At 36.8% G+C, this 24,171-nt stretch overlaps 1 long non-coding RNA gene across 1 annotated transcript in view; it reads left to right on the top strand.

Moving 5' to 3' along the window:
- Nucleotides 1-24,171, top strand: part of LOC112655493 (uncharacterized) — a 72,109-nt gene that overhangs the window by 5,010 nt on the left and 42,928 nt on the right. The window contains exon 3 of the long non-coding RNA XR_007412916.1: nucleotides 11,873-11,937. This is a non-coding gene — a long non-coding RNA (uncharacterized LOC112655493). The remainder of the gene's footprint in view (nucleotides 1-11,872; nucleotides 11,938-24,171) is intronic.

Raw genomic sequence — 24,171 nt, 5'->3', positions numbered from 1 at the left:
ATTTCAGAATCTGCTGCTAAAGCAATAGCCCAAGGAAGATCTCTAAACCTATCCAAGTGGTTCTTGATGATAGCCCTTGATTATTATTTTTGCTGAGCAAAAAGACGTCTGTGCTATGGTCAGCACCACTTGTTGCACTTCGATTAACACTTAGTAAAGCTGAGACTCGGCTACATAAGATCACTGAACAAGTCAGCTTAAAAGAGTGACTCCTTCGGAATGTCTGTGTGGCTCAGTGGTTGAGCATCTGTCTTTAGCTCAGGTCCTGATCCCAGGGTCCTGGGATCCACTCCCACATCAGGTTCCCCACAGGGAGCCTATTCCTCCCTCTGCCTGTATCTCTGCCTTTCTCTCTGTGTGTCTCATGAATAAATAAATAAAATCTTTAGAAAAAAAAACAAGAGCGACTCCTTCAAATGGGTCTTTTTTTGACTAATTTATTCTGATTGGTTTGGGTCATAGAGACCATGGCTCTGAAGTACAGTCACTGGAAATTTTCCCTCTTTCAATTATCATACTGGTCTCTTGGCATATTGTTTTCACTCAGAAGTCTTAAATGCATGTTTGAAAGGGGAAAAAAAGTGCACGTTTCTACCACTAACCACCAAGCAAATGATTTCCCTAAGAATAGAACATCAGAAAAGGAACAAAAACAATGATCACATTAAAGAATGTGAACCTGATCTCATGACCTGTTAATACCATGCAGAGATTCAGCAAAAACTATGAAAACTCCAGAGTGATAGCAGGGAGTAGTGATAACTTAAACTTTTTATTACAAGTCTCAGGCTGAGAGTCTGATCAAAACGGGGAGAGGTATTGTTAAAAATAAGACAACAACAACAACAAACAACAGGCCTAAAATGGAATGGCTTCTGCTGAGCCCTATGTCACCAAACAGACTGAACTTAATTACAGTTATGTCTCTCTCAGAAATGAAATCTTAAACCAGTCAGCAATGGGGTGCCTGGGTGGGTCAGTTGGTTAAGCATCTGCCTTCAGCTCAGGTCATGGTTCTGGGGTCCTGGGATTCAAGGTTCCTCCCTGGGTTTAAGGATTGAGACCTGAGCAGTTTCCTTGCTCAGGAAGGACCTTGCTTGTCCCTCTACCTCTCCCCTCTGCCCCTCCCACCACTCATTTCCCCTCTCTCTCTCAAATAAATAAAATATTTAAAAACAAAACAAAAGTCTCCCTCTGCCTGTTCTCTCTCTCTCCAGATAAATAAATGGATAGATAAATAAATAGATGATAGGTAGATAGATAGATAGATAGATAGATAGATAGATAGATGATAAATAATCCCTGATCAGCACTAGTTAGGTAATCTGCCTAATAGGTCCTTACCATCCCTTAAAGGGAAGAAATCTTGCAACAACCAACCCACTTTTTTGCTTAGTATAACTTCCTTGTTCCTGTTCCTTTCTGCCTATAAACATATTACATTTTGTTCAGCAACTTGAACTTCTTTTCTGTCTACTAGATTGGATGTTGCCTGATCTGAATTAATTTTTGCTTAAAATTTTAAATATGCCCCAGTTTATCTTTTAACACTATTAACGTATATGAAAACAAAAACAGGCTAAACTGTATTTAGCACAGTATTGGTTTTTCATTGGAGACACATGAATCATAAGCAGTATGGGAGCCATGAACTGACGTAGTAAAGTAATGGTGGCAGAGTTACTGTGGTTTTACAAGCCCTTCAGAACTATAAGAAAATATCTGGTTGGGCTCTGAATAAAATGTGTGAATTGGACATTGATTTCCTTCCTGCCGTAATGCAAGAACATTATTTTCTTTTTTTTTTTTAAGATTTTATTTATTTATTTATGACAGACACACAGAGAGAGGCAGAGACACAGGCAGAGGGAGAAGCAGGCTTCATGCAGGGAGCCTGATGTGGGACTCGATCCTAGGACTCCAGGATCACGCCCCGAGCAAAAGGCAGATGCTCAAACACTCAGTTACCCAGGCATCCCAAGAACATTATTTCCAACAGTATTTGCCAAAGGCAGCCTCTGGTTTCTTCTGCCAACAACAACAAAAAATTAATAAAAAATAAAATAAAATAAAATGGAAAGAAAAAAAGGAAATCTTAGAATTTGAACCCAAGAATTCTGACAGTGACTCCTATTGTTCCTGCATATTGAATAGCATCCTTGTACAGCACATCTACATGTTCATGTCTAATAAATATTTGCCAATGGGATTTATTCTGAAAACCACTCCCTTATTTCTTATTTGTATTTACAGAATTATATAGAAGACAAGTACTCTCAAATATAAATGGGACATAAATATTCTGTTTGCCATGTAAACATAACACAAATGCACAAACCTTTCTTCCTAGACAGATTATGTTAGAAATGCAAAGAGAACAGACAGGAAAGATGAAATTTCAGGTCTTTCATAACTCACATATTGCATCTGTGGGGGGATCCTGGCAAGAAACAGAAGGCGTGGTAGAATGAAGGTAATTGAGAAGAATTTAATAAAAGACATTATTTACAGGATTCTTGGGTGGCTCAGCAGTTGAGCGTCTGCCTTTGGCTCAGGGTGTGATCCTGGGGTCCTGGGATCGAGTTCCACATCAGGCTCTCCTCAGAAAGCTTGTTTCTCCCTCTGCCTGTGTCTCTGCCTGTCTCTCTCTCTCTCATAAATAAATAAAATCTTTTAAAAAAGACATTATTTACAAAAATATGAGCAAAGTTAGGGAAAGCCCACAAGGATAGGGGCTAGCCATGGAGAGGAGAAGAAAAGGGGAAGATATTGCCCCTCATGACCTAAAGGGGTAAGAAGAGGGAAGGAGTATCGCAAAGGATGGCTGCCTGATAGGAGTGTGGCTTTCAGAAGAGGGACACAACCTTTCTATCAGAAAGTTAGAAGTATAGGTCCTAACCTTGCATGTCTACTCCCCTTGAGATTCTGCTGCTGTTTTCTGTTGGCTGAACCAACATGGAAGCAGAGTGAAGGAAGCTCATTGATACTGTCCAGACAAATGAGCCTTCCAGGACCAAAAAAGAGTGGAGAAGACAGGGTCTGGAAAGACCGACAGAAAATGTCCATCTCAGTCCATCTGTTTGACTTTAGCATCTACTCTTGTCTTTTGTCCGGATAAGAGTAGCCAAAGTCTCATCATTTATTATCACAGAATGGTGTCAATTCTTTCATAGTTCCAATAGAAACTAAAAGTCTTTTCTCATTATTAGTGCCTTTTAAATAATTGAGCAAAGAGAGAAGCAAAAATATTAACCTAAAATATAGCTATTACAGTCCTGACTTCTGTATCTCGTCTATTATCTGTTGCCAGGGCTTAATTTGATCATCAGCTTTCCTTCTCCAATCACCCATTTCATGGCTTCCCTACTACTTCCCATGCTACTCTGATAGCATCCCTGCTAGACAGATTCTTGACCAGATTTTCAATACTGTTGCCTTAGTCTGTTTATGCTGTTTTAACAAAATAGCACAAGCTGGGTGGCTTAATAACATCAGAAATGTATTTCTCACAATTCTGGAGTCTGGGACATCCAAGATCAGGGTGCCAGCAGATTCTGTATCTACTGAGGGCCTGCCTCCTGGTTCATAGAGGGATGTTCTCACTGTGTCCTCATGTGGTAGAAGGGACATGGAATCTCCCTGGGGTATATTTTATAATGGCATCAATTCCACCCATGAAGCTCTGCCCTCATGACCTAATTACTTCATAGAGACCCCACTTCCAAACACCATTCATATTGGGAATTAGGTTTCAGCATATAATGGGGGGGGGGGCACAAATATTCAGACCATATAACTGGGGAATCTAGGTCCTAGGTCTTTGGAATCTAGATTGTTGTAATTTTCCACTGTCCAGAACTAGTGGGCAGGAGAGTAACAGATAATCCAGTGTCTCCTTGGGATTCCAGCCATAGTCTCTTATTGTGTGATGGCATCCAAATTCTCCAAAGTACTCGAATAAATCACCCAACTCCTACATCTCTGTTGTTTGAATAGTCTAAAATGGCCAGGAAAGAGTCCAAAAGGCCAGGTGTTAGCTCCTAATTTAATAGAACTGTGCTTCTATCATGAGACTAGGGTTTCTAGCCCACCCAGAACAACTTTGTTGGTATAGAAAGCAAAAAAGTACTTAAATGGATTATAGGTATAGTGGTGATGATGTCAGTATCACCTGTATGTCTTGCTTCCTAGAATAAGAATTCAGGTTTAGAAGTTACCTTCTAGCCCTGTTGATAAAAATATATATCCCATCTTGTGGGATGGCATCCTAACCTCATGGAGTCTTGCCTCCAAGATGGCACCCTGGTCAATCCTTTAGCATACCATTTTACTATTCTATCAAGCTGTCCCTTTCTGGATAATGAGGCATATGGGAATAGCAGTGATTTTTATGAGAATGAAGCTTTTGCTCCTATTTCTTTACCATAAAGTGAGTGATCTAATGATCAGCAATATCGGATGTCAACAAATCAGGCATGCTTCAAACCCACAAATGATAATGCCTGCAGATTTGCTGCAAGCGGGGGAGGTAAAGCTGTAACTAGAGAGTAAGCATCTATTGCTATGATGACAAATTATTGACCTCTCCAAAATGGAAAGAAATGATGTCTGTCTAGGGCTTAGCACTGGCTTTTGCTTTGCTCTTTCTTTATTTCATTCGTTAGTTCATTCATTCTTTCTTATGATGAATTTATCTAATCAATCACTAAGTATAATGGCTTTTTCTCTATATCTTATTTATTTATTTTTATTTTAATTACAGTGTATTTAACATACACACAGTGTTATATTAATTTCATTTATTTATCTATGTATGTCCTTCCTATTATCATTTCTTTTTTCTTTTCTTTTCTTTTCTTTTCTTTTTCTTTTCTTTTCTTTTCTTTTCTCTTCTTTTCTTTTTTTTTCTTTTTCTTTTCTTTCCCTCTCACTTCTGTATTTGCTGGGATTCTTTTCAAATGAGCATTTATCATTTTTCTAAAACAAAGTCAATAAAGTGACCATTCTTTTAAGATGTGCTTGTAAAACAGCAACAACAACTAGGCAACAATTGCTTCAACTAACTCATTAAAATAAATCAAAAGGGAAGAGATTGTAATGAATAGCTTGTACTCTTTTCCTTTATTTTTCCCAGAAAGTCTCATATTATCATGAATTTTATAATAGTATGATCAAAAGGATCATGGAATTGTGTTTTCCAATTTATGTTCAAAATTTTCTTCAAAGACAGCCAAATCCTTGGTAGTTTCCAAAAAGAATATAGCTAACACACCTTAGGGGTGATATCAGACACTCTTTCAAACCTGGCAGATGCCATTTAGTACACTGAATTATTAAATTATTTCTAGTAACCTAATGGCTTAAAAGACTTGCTGGATCTTCCCATAGCATCAAATTATTCTTCAATAGGAACTTAAGATAGTAGAAATTGATTCACCATGTACATAAACAATGTGCTTGATACAGCTAATTGCTTCTTGAGGCAAGTTGAAGGTAACTATTCTATGCTACTCAAACCCTGATATCTCTATTTCTAGTCATATATTTTCAAAAGATACTATTATCAAATATTTAAATAATTCTAAATTATCTTATTAAAATTATATTTCTATTATGGAACATTGATTTAAAAAAAGGAATCACAATACAGTCATTCAAAACTAACAAATACAAATGAAATACAAATAGGATTTTAACAGTGCACAGGAGGCATCTGAACAGATAGTATAAAGAAAATTATTTTAATTAGTGCACTAATGTTTGGGGTTGAATTGTGTTCTCCCCAAATTCGTGTGTTGAAGTCAGGAATAGGGTTGTTGCAAAGATATTAGTTAGGATCAGAATGGAATAGGGTGGGCCCTTAATCTAAGATGACTGTTGTCCTTACAAAATGAGGAAATGTGGACACATAAGAAGAACATTCTGTGATTGGACTTAAACATCACAGTCACGGAGATACCTGGAGCACATTCTTCCCTAGTGCCTTCAGAGGCAACATGGACTTCTAGACTCCAGAACTGTGAGACAATAAGTTCCTATTGTTTAAGACACTCAATTTATGATACTTTATTACCACAGCCCTAGAAAACTAATCCAAGTATTAAAAGAGGTTGGCAATGATACACCAATATTTTATGATAGATATTCAGTTGCATAACTATTACTCATGAGAAACTCATTTAAGAGACAAAAGGAGGAAAATGAGCAGAAAAAATACTCAAGCAAACTAACAATATCTCCAAGAAGGTTGTTCTCATGCTCTTATCAAGGTTTCCAGTCCAAGGTGAGGCCAAAGGACTGATTTCCTTAGGAAACAGTGTCATGAAGGAGTCAGCAGGCAGAGAAAATTAATGACCAAAATGCCACATTGAACTGCAGATCTGTAGATATACTGAATCAGCTCTAAGACATTGCTCTAATAAATAATATACACATCTCATCTGAATGAGACTTAAATATTCAAGTAGTTGAAATTTAAGAATATTTGCCTCTTTTCAGTCTTATTAGACTTCCTAAGAAACTAATCATTTCTATCTGTTAGCCATAGGAGTCTCAAATCCTGCACATTTATCGTCAAAATGTTCATCAATTTCCAGATAACGTAAACCCACAAATATTTCCAGTGACCCTCTGTGAAGTAGAACAACAAAAACCAACATGAAAAGATAACCTCAGTGTTGTGCCAACATGAAAATATACAAATAGCTTCTGTTTCGACATGTATGTAACAAAACACAAAAATTAAAAAAAAAAACAAATATATGGTTGAGAGAAAACAGTGTTTTGGATAGGGTTTTCTTGTTCTGTGGTTTCTGAACCTCTGATGCATTGCTTGTACATCTTAGAATATTAGTATTTTATTCTGAAAAACAGGAGTTGATCCATTTTTTTAGAGATAGTGTAAATTTTATTCGTGGATTATTGAAAACAACCAGAGATTCATGCACAACATTGTGGAATTGTTTTTGATAAATTATCCTTGGCATTCTGGTTCAATTCCTACATTGAAGGACATTACAAGAAGGAACTGTATAGACTAGCTATTATTCCTGGCAGGAAAAAAAAAAAAAAGGTAATTCCAAAGATTTGATGGAAGAGATCCTGGGAAGGAACTTTATAGTGGGCAAGGATTAAAAGAACCAACAAAGGATAGCAATACATGACTGGATATGGAGGAGTAAGGGAGAAAATGTTGTTACCAGAACCATGGAAGAGCTATAGGTATGGGAGAAGGCTACCACAGGAGCTCTTGCCTGAAGTTAAGGAATATAGTTGCTGCTGGAACCATAGGCCCTGCATGGTGGGAGGAGAGTAAATCAGGACTCTGAACTATTTCTACTCTGCCTTTGCTTTTTTGTTGGTTTCTGTCAAAGTGCAAGAAAGTCCAGGAGAGGGAACTCAAGGAGGCCAGCCTTCAAAGACTTTATGAAGCAAGAAAAAAAAAAGTGGAGAAAACAGAGAGGGGGTTCACTTGGTTACTCCATTTAGTTAAAAGAATGTTAAAATACTCCCTACGACAGTGCTACGGTATCCTTTATGACCACCCATTGGGAGGAATTTCCTATAAGATTCAATTCCAAGAATGATTCCACTTACCTTGTATCTTCCCTTATCTAATAGAGCTTTTTAATATTTTCTCTTTGTTTTGGTTTATAGGAAACTTAAATGTGTGTCCTAGTTCTGATATCATATACAGGTCTTATAGCATCAGGTAGCTACAAGCCTTGTCCTTGGTTTGTTTTTAATTATTTTGTTTTCAATTTTCCCATAATTTGTAATTTGATATGCTGTATATATTGTGTAAAAAAATAATAATTCATCAGAATGAAAAACTTCTCTTCTTCAAAGTTTATTTAGAAAATAAAAAGGCAAGCCACAGACTGGAAGAAAAAAAAATGCAATACATATATCTGCAAAGAATATATGGGGGGAATATGTGAAGACACCTACAAATCAATACTATGGACAAATATCAAGGAAAAAATTGAGTGGGTACTTTACAAAAGAAGATATGGGAAGAACCAGTATAATATAAATGACATACACTGCTATTAGTCATTAGTGAAATACAAACCCACAAAAATGGTTTTCAAAAACTGGCAATATTAAATTTTAGAGAGACTGTGAAATAACCAGAACTCTCATCTGTTGTTGATGGTAGCGTAAAGTATTACAACCCTTTGAAAAACTATTTGGCAGTTATATTTTTTTCTTTAAAATGAAACATGTAACTACACTATGACTCAGCAATTCCATTCCCATGCCCCTACCCAAGAGAAAATGATAATGTATGTCCCCTTAAAGATTGATACTAGAAACGTCAGAAGAGATTTATAAATCATGTGAAAACCTGGAAACAACTGGAATGTTCATAAACACTGGAAATTAATAAACACATTGTAGTTCAATGTGATATAATGCAATGTAATGCTACTTAGCAGTGAAAGGAACAACTATTGAAACATATGGCAGCACTAATAAATTTCAAAATTATAATGCTGAGTTAGAAAGTCTTACTCAAAAGAGTACATGTTGTAGAATTGCATTTATGTGAAGTTTACAATAGGTAAAATAAATTCATGAAGACAGAAATTGGATCAATGAATGCTTCTGGTCAGGGGAGCAGATTGACTAAATAAAGAGGCACAAAGTTTCTAGGATCATGGAAACATTGTAAACCATAGTTGAGGTGATATATATGTTAAGCTTTTACTTAATGAACTCTGCACTTAAAATATGTGCATTTTGTGATATGTAAATTCAATTAAAAAGTATTAGAAAAAAATTTTTTGACTAGGAAGACATGATAAGAAACCTGAATGAATCTATGTAGGGCTACATTTGTCAACTATCTGCCCAGATCCTCAAACCTCTGCACAAAAGTACACTTTAAGGAATATATAATAGTAATTTTTGTGAACTATTAGCCATTACTGGAGGTCAATTTCTTTCAATTCATTTAAACAAACATTTCCTAAGTTCCTACTCTGAAAAAGACATTGAAGGATATTGGTGAAAGACAGGAAGATTCCCTATCATCAAGTAACTTGTCTAATAATAGGGTTTGAAAGACTGCAGTGAGAACTACTTCAAAGGCAAATTAAAAAATATTAAAATGTTAGCTAGTACAGGTTACAAAGTCATAGTTATTATAGTGGTCCTTGTACCTAGCATAGTGTGAGATATGGGGCAGGAGGAATTTCTAAAACCAAGTATTATTAAAGAATAATAAAGATATACCACTTTAAGGCAAAATTAGAAAGAAAAAAGGAGGGGGTAAAAACTGAGCCTTTTACTCCTCCTTTGAATCCTTTAGTACAGCAGCTTATCCAAAACCTGGTGACTGTGATATGTTAAAAGAGCTATGAGGTGGAGCAAAGCAGTAGCAAATTAATGTCCTTGAGGATTTTTTTTTTTTTTTGGTCTTGACTAGTTAAGTAGATCCTGGGGAAGATGGATTGAACTTTCCACAGGTAAACTCTGTAGGTCAATGAAAATTTGAGTGTTTTCTTCTGGTGGATTTTGATCTATTACTTGCTTTTTAGATTGTAAAGCAAAAATACACAATGGCAATAATAATACTACAATACCTAGAGAAAAGTGTAGTGGTTAAGAGGCTTGGAATCCTGACTCTGTCACGTACCATCTCTGAGCAAGTCATTTAGTTTCTCCTTTGCCTTAGTGTCTCATTTGAAAATGGGAATAAAATGCAGTAGCTACATCATAGAGTGTTTTTGAGAATGATATATGATATTCATATGAACAACACAGCAATTCCCTAGGATGTAAACACTCAATAAATGTCTATTTTATTACTTTAAAAGTCACAAAGCCCTTCTGTATACTGCCTGGCTTTGGTGACAACTTAACATACATTAATTGTAATAATATTCAATATTTTTAATTTCGCTTTAATTCTTTTAACCTCAGCACTGTCTATGAGGCCTGGTACAACAAATATGTGTCCAATAAATAAACAAAATCTCACATCAAAAAAAGAAATTGAAATTGTCAAGTGGCCTGATTTTTTTTTTTTTAAACCAAACCAACACCTTTCAAAATAAACTCAGGGGATATAATTAAAAGCTCCACAAATGACATATAGAGGAAAGTGAAATAAGAACAAAGACATTTTGTATGGTAAGAAAAAGGAAAACATTCTCATGCAAAATGGTCCGAATTGATCAGGAGGGATAATGGAACAGGGAGGTCTTTTTAAAAGCAAAATCAATACTCTGATGGAAAAAAGACTATTGCTCATTTTAAAGTGAGAAAATGGAAAGAAGAAAAACCAAACCAGAACATACGTGACAGTGCTGGAAAGCAAATCGGGATTTGTCAAAGGAAGAAAATATCAGCAATTGAACTTGTAATACAATAGCTTCCCATTTTCCAACATACATCTTAATTTAGACACAATGACATAAGGAAATTAACAGAATGCCACAACAGCATTAGAAGGTAAAAGTAGCAATAGTAGGGATGTAAAAGAGAGACATGGCAGATGGGGTGTGTTTGATGCCAGATAATCCAGTTTCAATTATTGATCCTCACTGTCTGCCAATCAATATCCTTTCTCTGTTTGCCAACTGATTTCTGCATCCTTGTGTGCATGTGCACATACACACACACACACACACACACACACACACACACATCCTTGAAAAGGACATGCAGCCCAAGTCTGTTGAAAGGAAAAACCGTAACAGAGATCTGGAAACCACTCTGTATGACAAGACTGGGAGGAGAGCACCAAGTTGCCTCCATTGTAGAAAAGCAGCTGTCTTGGAGGCTGTCAGAAGACTTTTTATTCTATTAAAATTGAGAACTGAAGACTCAGAGACCTTGTCAAAGTGTTTCCACAAGCAGGAAACTTTATGCAAAATTATGAAGTAGTGAATGTTAGTGAGTGGAAGCACAGCATTCCCTCAGAAGTGTGGGATTTGAGGACAGAAAGGTCTACAGAGAAATGCTGATCATGTCACTTAACAGCTGAATCGCTGGCTTAAAAGTGCCCAATGCATTTAACCTCAAAGACATTTTTCCCTCTTCTGAAAAACAAGGCTATTCATTTTACTTTAAAGAGTTGTTGAGAGTTTTAAATATAAAAATCTCTGGCTTACTATTCCATCAGTGAGTGTTCCATATATGTGTATATATGTTATGGAGAATAATTTATATTTTATTTTATTTATTTAATTTTATTTTAGAATTTCTTTGTATTATTTTTTCCCAGAGAATCCTACTATAGTTTTTTGGGGGGGTTGGTGGGGGACGATTTGGGGGAGGGGAGTTGTTATTTTGTTTTTGTATGGTTTTGTTCTGTTTTTAGAATTTCTGTCTTTTAAAAAAAAATGTTGGGGATCCCTGGGTGGCTCAGCAGTTGAGGGCCTGCCTTTGGCCCAGGGCGTGATCCTGGAGTGCTGAGATTGAGTCCTGAGATGGGCTCCCTGCGTGGAGCCTGCTTCTCCCTCTGCATGTGTCTCTGCCGGTCTCTCTCTCTCTTTTACGAATAAAATAAATAAATAAAATCTAAAAAAAAAAAATAATAAAGTGTTGCATAGTGCCCCCAGGGGAGAGGACACCAGCGAAAACACAGAAGGAGAGAGAAAAGCAAGTAAAAGTGGAGAAATGAGAAAAGAGTGATTCCTAGCTATCTGAAACACAAACAGCTGCCTGGTCTCTAGGTACAGCAAGGAAATTCTGCAGCTGTGGATCTTTGAACCCTTTGGAATGGTTACTATGTACTTTCCAGTAATTAATGAAAAGAGAGCTGTTAATAACACATATTTTTTGTGGTTGAATGTTGTTTATATATTAGTCATTTTTCTGATTCTTTCTTCCTTCTTTGTTTCCATTCCTCTTTGAGAAGATGATCTGTTCTGTGCTCCTTATCCTGAAAAAGGAATGTAACAGCATGAATCTTGAAAGAGCCTGGTAAGCTTTTACTTTTAATTTCAAAATGTTTAAATATTTAAAGACCAGGGACAACACAACTGTTTGGGGGAACATGTGGGTGGAAAACAGGCCTTCCCACAAACCTTTACCAAACCTCTCCCCCACTATTCTGATTAAAGAAAGTATTTCTTCAGTCTTGGAAAGGAGTAGAAAAGTGGAGAAGAGATCATGAAAGGTTTATGGGTCTAGGAGGAAGCATAAGCCTGTAGAGGTTTCAAGGACTTTTATCCATTGAATTCAGAGTATTTTCAATAGGGACCTGAGAGGTATAAATGTGAATGATCAGTGTTGGGCCCTCTGCCAGGAATAGGTCCTATCCTATGCTTCTTGCTATCCCTGGGGCCACTCTTCCCTTACACTGTGTACTCTGAAACAAAGTTCTTATTTAATCCACCAGTTACACAACATTTTTATTACATTTATGCTATGGTCTAAGTGTTTATGTCCTCTTGAAATTCATATATTGAAATCCTAACTCGTATGATGATGGTATTAGGAGGTGGGGCTTTCAATGAACTGATTCAGATTATGAAGGTGAAGCACTCATGCATGTGATTCTTACATTATTATAATTTTATGTCATTCTGATAAAAGAGACTCAAGAAACTCTCTTGCTCTTTGCAGCATGTAAGAGCATTGTAAAAAGACAGCCATCCAGGAAGTGGTCTTCACCAGACACCATATCTGCCAGTGCTTGATCTTGGATTTTCTGTCCTCCACAACTATGAGAAATAATATTCGATTATTTATAATACACTCAGTCCATGGTATTATAGCAGCCCTAATGAGCTGAAATTTCTAATGATTATCTTGGATGATTTTATAGGAAGAGAACTCATTTTTATGATAAAATTTAAAAGGAATTTTGATATCTATAAAATGAAATAATGTTGATAGATTTTAAATGAGTTTGGGGATAACCCACAACTCTACACTATTGAGACTTTCCTTGTAGGAATATGGTTCCTCTCTTCATGTCTTAAAATTTTCCTTTGTGTCCTTCTGTTGAGTTTTGGGATGTAAGGTGAGCTCTGTATTTCTTAAGTTTATTACTAGGTAATTTTGATGTTGTTGATACTGTGATTTTGGTAATGATTCTATGTAACATTCACTCCATATTGATGATGTATCAGGCACTCTGCTGAGCAACTTATTAGATTAATTTAATTCTCGCAATAATCCTGTGAGTTAAGAACTATATGAAACCCATTTTGAAACTATAAAGTTGATTCTCAGATGAATTAAAGAATTTACCCAAAGTCATGCAGCAAGCATATGGAAGAGTCAAGATTTAAAACTAGATTTGTCTCTACATCATACTATTTTTCTTTATCATTAGACTATTCTGTTCCACCTCTTTGATTTAAGGAAACACACACACATACACACACAATATTTTTTAATTAACAGGCTACAAAAATCTTCCATGAGATAATCCTAATTTTCTGGGACATGTTAACTGATACAAACAGTTTGTAAATATTGTTTAGAAAGAAATTAGTATGATAGAGTTAGCCTTATAAACCTCAGTTGATTAGCTATAAACCTTTTTTCACTTCATACCTTGGGTGACTGGGGGAAATTAATGTCAGCATGCTTTCACTAACAATATTTATCTAAGTTCTAGCTCTTACCTGGAATTTCCTATATATGTATGTTAAGGAATGTTACTATCCAAGATGATTAAGTATTCTACTTAATAATTCTTTAATCATTAATGAGGCCCTGCTGCCGTAAAATTTTGGAGGAAAGTCTTTAATAGGTTTATGCCACTATGTTTGCCACTTGAACAGAAAGAAGGGGAGAACCAAGCTCATTTTATATTTATTATACTTACTTCAGTAATAAACTGTGAAACTATCAAATATTCAGCTAACTTCTCTGTTTTTAAGTTTCCACACTTTGCAAATTGAAATAATAATACCACAGTCCTTAGTGGCCATAAATGATATAACATTTATGTTTTATTATTCATCAGGTATCTGAGTAGCATTCTTATTGGCTAAAAAGATAGCAACAATCTAGTGATAGAATGATGTATCTCTTAGTGCTTTGTTGAGAACCTTGATGTGAACTCGTGCGAAACTGCAAAAATGGAGAATTATTTTTCTCTTTGGTATACTTCCTACTAGTATAAATAAAAAATTAACTCCAAAGAGCATAAGTGAATTATTTGATTCTCTGGCTCAAGCTACGTAAGAGCTATTGGAATTATTATTGAGATAACTTGGTTCACTGTGAACAAGTTTCAGAAGTAATAAATTACTAGAGGCTGCCAATATATGATCAGCTTTTTCCTGCAAATATAGAACAACAATAATTGGGAAAATAGCCTACTACAACCATCAGTGATACAATCGTCAATTCTCTACTGTATATTTTGTTATTAGACTTTATCATTTCACTCAGTTATTAGGTAGGAATAAGTCCTCAAAAAAAAACACAAAATGTTCTGCATACCAACTGTGGTAAAATTCTGCATGAGATATTGAGGACAAATATTATATATATATATATATATATATATATATATATATATATATATATATATGCAACAAGGTGTCAAATCCCTTACAGGAAACATATAAAGTGTTATGGTAGTAATTAATAATGGGTTAAGAGAAAGAATCAAGCACCCAAGAGATATAATGAGATCTCCCTTTGTCTCTTTCTCTTTTTCTAGCAAGAGCACCCTATTTATCATGCCACAAATCACAGGAATAATGCTTAAAACATTATCTTAGAAAGTACAGACAGAAACTTACTCAGTTTGATAATTAATATCTATACAAAATCAACAGCTAACATTATATTTAATGGCAAGAAACTCAGAACTTTTTGCCTAAGATCAGGAACAAAAAAAGAATGTTCCCTATCACTGTTGGGCTGGCAAGACTGGGGACCTCAAAACAGCAACCCCAGGCCAGCAGCCTTCCAATAAGGCCGCCTTGCTGCCCTACCCTAACTTAGCAGACAAAGACCTGTAACCCTTGCCCTAACTGGAATGCCACCCTACCACCATCTCCCCCCACCCAACCCCCCCCACCCCCCCACCCCCCCCACCCCCCCCCACCCCCCCCACCCCCGCCAACACCACCTTATCTCCCTACCCTAACTTAGCTTACAAAGACCTGTAACACTTGCCCTAATCGGAAAGCACCCTGCCCCCATCTTCCCACCGAAAACTCTTTATAGCACCCCCTGCGGTTTGCCTGGGCAGGACTTCCCTGACTCAAGCTCCTCTGAGTCACAGAACCTAGCCCAGGAGCACTCCCCATTAAGCACTATCAAACCTACTGCCTGGCTCTGCCATTTTTTTTTTTTTAATTTCTCCGCCGTTCATTTGGGAAAAACCTAAGAATCACCACTCCTTTCCAACACTGTACTGGAATTCACTGTTGTAACAAGACAAGAAAATAATAGTATACATGTTGGGAAGGAAGAAATAAAACTCTTTGTTCACATATGACATTGACTATCTGTGTAGAAAATCTGTTAGAATTGACAAAAAAAAAAAAAAAATCCTAGAACTAATAGCATATTATACCAAGGTTGCAGGATACAGGGTTAATATACAAAGGGCAATTTTTTTTAATATACTAGGAAATAACTGAAATTAGAAATTAAAAATACAGTATCATTTACATTAGCACACCCAAAGATAAAATATGTATAGGATCTCTATGAGGGAAACAGCACAACCCTCATGAATAAAATGAAAGAACTAAAGAAATGGAGATTCGTGATATCAGAGATATTGTGTTTAACATGGTTAAACAAGACTCATTCATGTCCCCCTTCCAGTGACAAAAATTTGGCATCTATTCACATATAATTGTACCTCTTTGGGTGCTATGAGATTCGAGAGCACATGCCAAGGGACCCATGAGGACTCTCACCCACTCGGGCGTTTAGTAATAGCCATAAAGACCTTGGTCTTGGCTGTGGACCGTAGAGTGGCCTGTGAACTGGCTTCAGCCCCATTCAGCTATGGCTCAGGAGTCCCTGGAGAACCCTGTCTTAGACAATCACCTATGGACCAGAGAGTCTTTGATGAAGTCCAGGTTTCCAATGGAAAAGCTCCAGCACAGTGTTGGAACAAAAATGTATGAGTTTGGATGCACTGGAGAAGGTAAAAGGGAAAGTTTGACTTTACCCACATCAATCCTCCTCCAAGGTGGTACAGCTCAGGGCCAAGAGAGATCTTGTTGGCCTATCATTTTTCTGACTTCAATACCTCACCTTCAACAATGGTTAACTCACCCAGACAGTAAATCAATAAGGAAATGTTTGACTTGAACTATACTTTAAACTAAATTGACCTAACAGATACAAACAGAACATTTCCATCCAGCAGAGGCAGAATACACATTTTTCTCAAACACACATGGGACGTTCTCCAGGATAGATTATATGATAGGTCACAAAACAAGGCTTAGCAAATTTAAGAAGTTTGAAATAATACTAAGGATATTTTCCAGCCACAATTGTATAAAACTAGATATCAATAACAGGAGGAAAACTGGAAAAGTCCAAATATGTTAAGAGAAATGAAAATGGAAGGTCAACACCACAAGACCTGTAGATGCAGCAAAAGCTAATGTAAAAGGGTATTTTATCACAATAAATGTCTATATCAGGAAACAAAGATCTCAAATAAACAACCTAACTTCTCACAAGTTTTTTAAACTAAAAAAGACAAGAAGAAACTAAGCCCAATTTAGCATACAAAATAACAAAGATCAGGCTCAAAAAAACAAAGACCAGAGAATTTAAAAACTTAATGAAACTAAAAGTTGATTTTATTGAAGATACAGAAATTAACAAACCTTACCTATAATAACTAAGAAAAAAGAGAAAACTCAAAATCAAAAATGAAAGAAGGGGAATTATAATACCACAGAAATACAATAATCGTAAGAGACTTCTATAAACAATTATAAGACAACAAATTGGATAAACCAAAGGAAATATATAAATTCCTAGAATCATACACCCAACCAAGATTGAATCATAAAGTAGCAAATCTGAACAGGCCAATAATAACTAAGGAAATTGAATCATAATAAGAAACCTCCTAATAAAGAAAAGTCCAGGGCCAGATGACTTCACTGATGAATTCTACTGAAAATTTAATGAATTATTATTATTATTATTATTATTATTATTGATTTTATTTTTTCGTGAGAGACACGCAGAGAGAGGCAGAGACATAGGCAGAGAGAGAAGCAGGCTCCCTATGGGGAGCCTGATGTGGGACTCAATCCCAGGACCCCAGAATCATCACCTGAGCTAAAGGCAGACACTCAATTACTGAGCCACACAGATGCCCCTGAAAATTTAATGAATTAACACCAGTTCTCAAACTTATCTAAAAAACTGAAAAGGCATGAACACTCCCAAACTCACTTAAGAGGGCAGCATTATCTTGATAATCAAAGTCAGGCAAAGACAGAACAAGAAAAGAAAACTACCAGTCAATAAACTTGATGAACATAATTACTAAAATTCTCAACAAAATATTAGCCAACCAAAATCAACAAAATAAAAGGATCATATGCTATGACCAAGTGATATTTATTGCTGGGATGCAAGGATGGCTCAACACACACAAATCAATAAATGTGATATGTATTCACATAAAATTCAATTTCCTTTCATGAAACAATGCTCAACAAACTGCAGAGGAATGTATTTCAACATAATAAAGGCCATGTATAACAAGTTCACTGCTAACATCATACTTAATAGTGAGAGGTTAAACATTTTTTTTCTTTAAGATCAGAAAAAAGAAAAGGATCCTCACTCACACCTCTCCCGTTCAACATTGTACTGGAAGACCTAGCCAGAGCAATTAGCAAGAAAAAGAAATAAAATTGTAAAGGAAGAAGTAAAATTCTCTTTGTTTGAGATATAATCTTATGCATAGAAATCCACCATATAACTGTTATAACTAATAAATTAAGTAAAACTGCAGAATTCAAAAGCAACATACAAAAATTAGTTGTATTCCTAAACACTAACAATTAAATATCTGGAAAAGAAAAAAGAAAGCAATTCTACTTATAATAGCATCAAAAAAATGCTTAGGAATAAATTTACCCAAGGAGATAAAAGATCTGTACGCTGAAAACTGTAATATTTTGATGAAAAAAATAAAGAACACAAAAATAAATGGAAATATACCCTGTGTTCACAGATTGGAAGATAATGTAAAAATATCTGTACTACACAAAGCTGTCTGTAAATTCTTATCAAAAGTTCCAATGGCATTTGTCACAAAAAAAAAAAAAAAAGCCAAAATATGTCTGGGAGTACACAAAAGTATGTCTCTGAATAGACAAAGCAATCATGAATGTAAGAAAAAGTGGGAGATGGGGCCCTTGGGTGACATCTGCCTTCTGCTTAGGTCATGATCTCAGGGTCCTAGGATCAAGCCCTGAGTAGGGCTCTTTGCTCAGCTGGGAGTCTGCTTCTCCCTCTCCCTCTGTGCTCCAGCTCTCTCTCTCTCTCTCCCTCTCTCTCTCAAACAGATAAATTTAAAAAAAATTTTGAAGAAAAAGTGGGAGGCATCACACTTCCTCATTTCAAACAATATTACAAAACTATACTCTTTGAAACACTATTGTACTAGCATAAAAACAGACATATAGATCACCAATGGAACAGAATGGAGAGCTTAGAAATAAATGTATGACAAGAGTGCTAAGTGCAAAGAATGATCTTTTCCATAAATGGCAAAGGAAAAACTGGAAAATCACTTGCAAAAAAATGAAATTGAATTCCTACATTATACAACTCAAAAAAAATTTTTTTAAGATTTCATTTATTTATTTATGAGAGATACAGAGAGACAGAGAGGTGGAGACACAGGCCGAGGGAGAAGTAGGCTGTATGCAGGGATCCTGATGTGGAACTCAATCTCGGATCTCCAGAATCATGCCCTGGGGCCAAAGTCATGTGCTAGACTTCTGAGACACCCAGGGATTTCCATGTGACTCAAAATTAATTTGAAATGGATTAAAGACCTGAAACTGCAAAACGTAGAGAATTAAAAAAGGAAAAAGGTTTTTGATGTTAGTATTGGAATGACTTTTTGGATATGACATGAAAAGCCAAGGAAAGTAAAGCTAAAATAAATAAATGAGATTACATCAAACTAAAAAGCAAAAGAAGCAACAAAATGGAAAAAAATGCTCGGTGAATGGGAGAAAATATTTAAAAATCATATACCTGGTAAGGGTTTAATCTCCAAAACATATAATACAACTCAAAAAGGAAATAAAAATAATCTGATTTTTAAAATGCCAGAGGAGGGGCTTCTGGGTGGCTCAGTCCATTAAGTATCTGCCTTTGGCTGAGATCATGATCCCTGGGGTCCTTGGATCAAGCCCTGCATCAGACTACCTGCTGAGCAGACTACTTGTCCCTCTCCTCTGCCCCTCCACCCTTCCCCACCCCCTACTTACGTTCTTTGTCTCTCAAATTAATAAAATCTTTTTTCTTTCTTTCTTTTTCTTTTTTCTTTCATTCTTTCTTTTTTTATTTCTTTCTCTCTCTCTTTCTTTCTTTCTTTTTTGTATTTTTTTTTATTGGAGTTCAATTTGCCAACTTACAGAATAACACCCAGTGCTCATCCCGTCAGGTGCCCCCCTCAGTGCCCATCACCCGGTCGCCCCATCCCCCTGCCCACCTCCCTTTCCACTACTCCTTGTTCGTTTCTGAGAGTAAGGTGTCTCTCATGTTCTGTCACCCTCACTGATATTTCCCACTCATTTTCTCTCCTTTCCCCTTTATTTCCTTTCACTATTTTTTATATTCCCCAAATGAATGAGACCATATAATGTTTGTCCTTCTCCGATTGACTTACTTCACTCAGCATAATACCCTCCAGCTCCATCCACCTTGAATAAAATGGTGGGTATTCGTCATTTCTAATGGCTAATATGCCATTGTATACATAAACCACATCTTCTTTATCCATTCATCTTTCGATGGACACTGAGGCTCCTTCCATAGTTTGGCTATTGTGGACATTGCTGCTATAAACATTGGGGTGCAGGTATCCTGCTCTTTCACTGCATCTGTATCTTTGGGGTAAATCCCCAGCAGTGCAACTGCTGGGTTGTAGGGTAGTTCTATTTTTAGCTCTGAGGAACCTCCACACATTTTTCCACAGTGGCTGCACCAGTTCACATTGCCACCAACAGTGCAGGAGGGTTCCCCTTTCTCCACATCTTCTCCAACATTTGTTGTTTCCTGTCTTGTTAATTTTCACCATTCTCATTGGTGTGAGGTGTTATCTTACTGTGGTTTTGATTTGTATTTCCCTGATGGCAAGTGATGCGGGGCATTTTCTCATGTGCTTTTTGGCCATGTCTATGTCTTCTTTGGTGAAATTTCTGTTCATGTCTTTTGCCCATTTCATGATTGGATTGTTTGTTCCTTTGCTGTTGAGTTAGTAAGTTCTCTATAGGGCAGCCCGTATGGCTCAGCGAATTAGCGCCACCTTCAGTCCAGGGCATGATCCTGGAGACCCGAGGTTGAGTCCCATGTTGGACTCCTTGCATGGAGCCTGCTTCTCCCTCTGCCTGTGTCTCTGCCTCTCTCTATCTCTGTGTCTCTATGAATAAATAAAATCTTTAAAACAAAATAAGTTCTTTATAGATCTTCCATACTAGCCCTTTATCTGATATGTCATTTGCAAATATCTTCTCCCATTCTGTAGGTTGTCTTTTAGTTTTGCTGATTGTTTCTTTTCCTGTGCAGAAGATTTTTATCTTAAGTCCCAATAGTTCATTTTTGCTTTGTTTCCCTTGCCTTCATAGATGTATCTTGCATGAAGTTGCTGTGGCCAAGTTCAAAAAGGGTGTCACCTGTGCTCTCCTCTAGGATTTTGATGGATTCTTGTCTCACATTTAGATCTTTCATCCATTTTGAGTTTATCTTTGTGTATAGTGGAAGAGAATGGTCTAGTTTCATTCTTCTGCATGTGGCTGTCCAATTTTCCCAGCACTATTTACTGAAGAGACTGTATTTTTCCAGTGGATAGTCTTTCCTCCTTTATCAAATATTAGTTGACCATAGAGTTGAGGGCCCATTTCTGGGTTCTCTATTCTGTTCCATTGATCTATGTGTCTGTTTTTGTGCCAGTACCACACTGTCTTGATGACCACAGCTTTGTAGTACAACCTGAAATCTGGCATTGTGATGCCCCCAGCTCTGGTTTTCTTTTTTAATATTCCCCTGGCTATTCAGGGTTTTTTCTGATTCCACACAAATCTTAAGATGATTTGTTCCAAATCTCTGAAGAAAGTCCATGGTATTTTGATAGGGATTGCATTAACCGTGTAAATTCCCTGGGTAACATTGACATTTTCACAATATTAATTCTTCCAATCCATGAGCATGGATATTTTTCCATCTCTTTGTGTCTTCCTCAATTTCTTTCAGAAGTGTTCTATAGTTTTTAGGGTATAGATCCTTTACCTCTTTGGTTAGGTTTATTCCTAGGTATCTTATACTTTTGGGTGCAACTGTAAATGGGATTGACTCCTTAATTTCTATTTCTTAAGTCTCATTGTTAGTGTAGAGAAATGCCACTGATTTCTGGGTGTTGATTTTGTGTCCTGCAACACTGCCGAATTGCTGTATGAGTTCTAGCAATCTTGGGGTGGAGTCTTTTGGGTTTTCTATGTAGAGTATCATATCATCTGCAAAGAGGGAGAGTTTGACTTCTTCTTTGTCAATTTGAATGCCTTTTATTTCTTTTTGTTGCCTGATTGCTGAGGCTAGGACTTCCAGTACTATGTTGAATAGCAGTGGTGAGAGTGGACATCCCTGTCATGTTCCTGATCTTAGGGGAAAGACTCCCAGTGTTTACCCATTGAGAATATTTGCTGTGGGCTTTTCGTAGATGGCTTTTAAGATGCTGAGGAATGTTCCCCCTATCCCTACACTCTGAAGAGTTTTGATCAGGAACGGATGCTGTATTTTGTCAAATGCTTTCTCTGTATCTATTGAGAGGATCATATGGTTCTTGTTTTTTCTCTTGTTGATATGATCTATCATGTTGATTGTTATACCAGTGTTGAACCAGCCTTGCATCCCGGGGATAAATCCCACTTGGTCATGGTGAATAATCTTCTTAATGTACTGTTGGATCCTATTGGCTAGTCTCTTGTTGAGAATTTTTGCATCTGTGTTCATCAGGGATATTTGTCTGTAATTCTCTTTTTTGGTGGGGTCTTTGGTTTTGGAATTAAGGTGATGCTGATCTCATAGAATGAGTTTGGAAGTATTCCATCCCTTTCTATCTTTCAGAACAGCTTTAGTAGAATAGGTATTGTTTCTTCTTTAAATGTTTGATAGAACTCCCCTGAGAAGCTATTTGGCCCTGGACTTTTGTGTCTTGGGAGGTTTTGGATGACTGCTTCAATTTCCTCCCTGGTTATTGGCCTGTTCAGGTTTTCTATTTCTTCCTGTTCCAGTTTTGGTAGTTTGTGGTTTTCCAGAAATGCATCCATTTCTTCTAGATTGCCTAATTTATTCACATATAGATGCCCATAATATGTTTTTAAAATCGTTTGTATTTCCTTGGTATTGGTTGTGATCTCTCCTTTTTCATCTGTGATTCTAATTTGAATATTTTCTCTGTTGTTTTTAATAAGACTGGCTAATGGTTTATCTATCTTATTAATTCTTTCAAAGAACCAAATCCTGGTTTTGTTGATCTGTTCTACAATTCTTCTGGTGTCTATTTCATTGAGTTCTGCTCAAATCTTTATTAACTCTCTTCTTCTACTTGGAGTAGGTTGTAATTGCTGTTCTTTCTCCAGTTCCTTTACTTGCAAGGTTAGCTTGTGTATTTTAGTTTTTTCCAATTTTTTGAAGGATGCTTGTATTGCAATGTATTTCCCTCTCAGGACTGCTTTTGCTGCATCCCAAATATTTTGAACGGTTGTATCTTCATTTCCTGCTGAGTGCCTTTCAGTCCAGTGCAGATTTTTAAAGTTCCTGCTTCCCCAGGGCTGGGCTTTCCTGCTCTGAGAGGTTCTCACTGCTGCCTGGCCTTAGCCTGGCTCCTCGTGGGGCCTCTCCCCTACTGGATTATTTTTTATCTTTTATTTATCCTACCTTGTTAGAAGTGAAAACTCTTCTCTCTGTAGCATTCCAGCTGTCCTCTCTTTAAATCTCAGGTTGAATTTGTAGGTTTTCAGAATGACTTGAAAGTTATCTAGGTAAGTTGGTGGGGACAGGGACCCCACTCCTCTGCCACCTTGCCCCACCATCTCTAAAATCTTTAAAAATAAAAATAAAAATGCCAGAGGAACTGAATAGTCTTTTCTCCAAAGAGCCCATATAAATTTCCCCCAGATTTGAAAAGATGCTCAATATCAGTAGTCATCAGAGAAACTCATAAAACTCAAAAACATTCACCTCTTCTTATCTGTTAGAATGGTTAGTATCAAAAAGGCACAAGATACGTTTTGGCAAGGATATGGTGAAAGGGGGAATCCTTGTGCACCAAGTGGTAGAAATGTAAATTTTTACAACTATTATGGAAAAAAAGTATGGAGATTCCTTAAAAAAAAAAAAAATAGAGGGGTGCCTGAGTGGCTCAGTTGCTTAACTATCTGTTTTTAGCTTAGGTCATGATTTCAGGGTCCTGGGATGAAGCCCCCATTGGACTCCCTGCTCAGGAGGGAGTCTGCTTCTCCCCTCTCCCTCTACCCCTGCCCCTCGCCCATGTTCTCTTTCTCTCTCATAAATACAATTAACAATAGGACTATTATTTTTTCACCTGAGAGTTCTGTACCCTAAGCCTGCCAGGAGATAGCATCAGAGTCCACTAGTTAAGGGCTCAGTCTTAAAAGACTGCTTTTCTACCTCAGGTACCAGTTGCAAGCCTAGGTTGTTACCTGTGCTTCAAACCGACAAGCTATACAGATTGAAGGTTTCCACAACCCTCAGCGTGGGTTTAATGAATTAGCTAATGAAGCCCACAGATCTCAGGAAATCCACTAGATTACCAGTTTATTACAAAGGACATTAAAGAATACAAATCAGTAGCCAGTTGAAGAAGTATATAGGTCAAATTCCTGAACAAAATAATTTCTGTCCTTGCAGAGTTTGGGGCCTGGTATGGTGCCATGGGTAATTTTCTTGTTTCCCAACCCAGAAGCTCTCTGAACACCCTCCTTTTGTTTTGTT

The sequence above is a fragment of the Canis lupus genome, chromosome 9 (genome assembly GCF_003254725.2).
Source record: "Canis lupus dingo isolate Sandy chromosome 9, ASM325472v2, whole genome shotgun sequence".
Lineage (NCBI taxonomy): Eukaryota > Metazoa > Chordata > Mammalia > Carnivora > Canidae > Canis > Canis lupus.
This window is presented reverse-complemented; position numbering and strand designations above follow the sequence as displayed.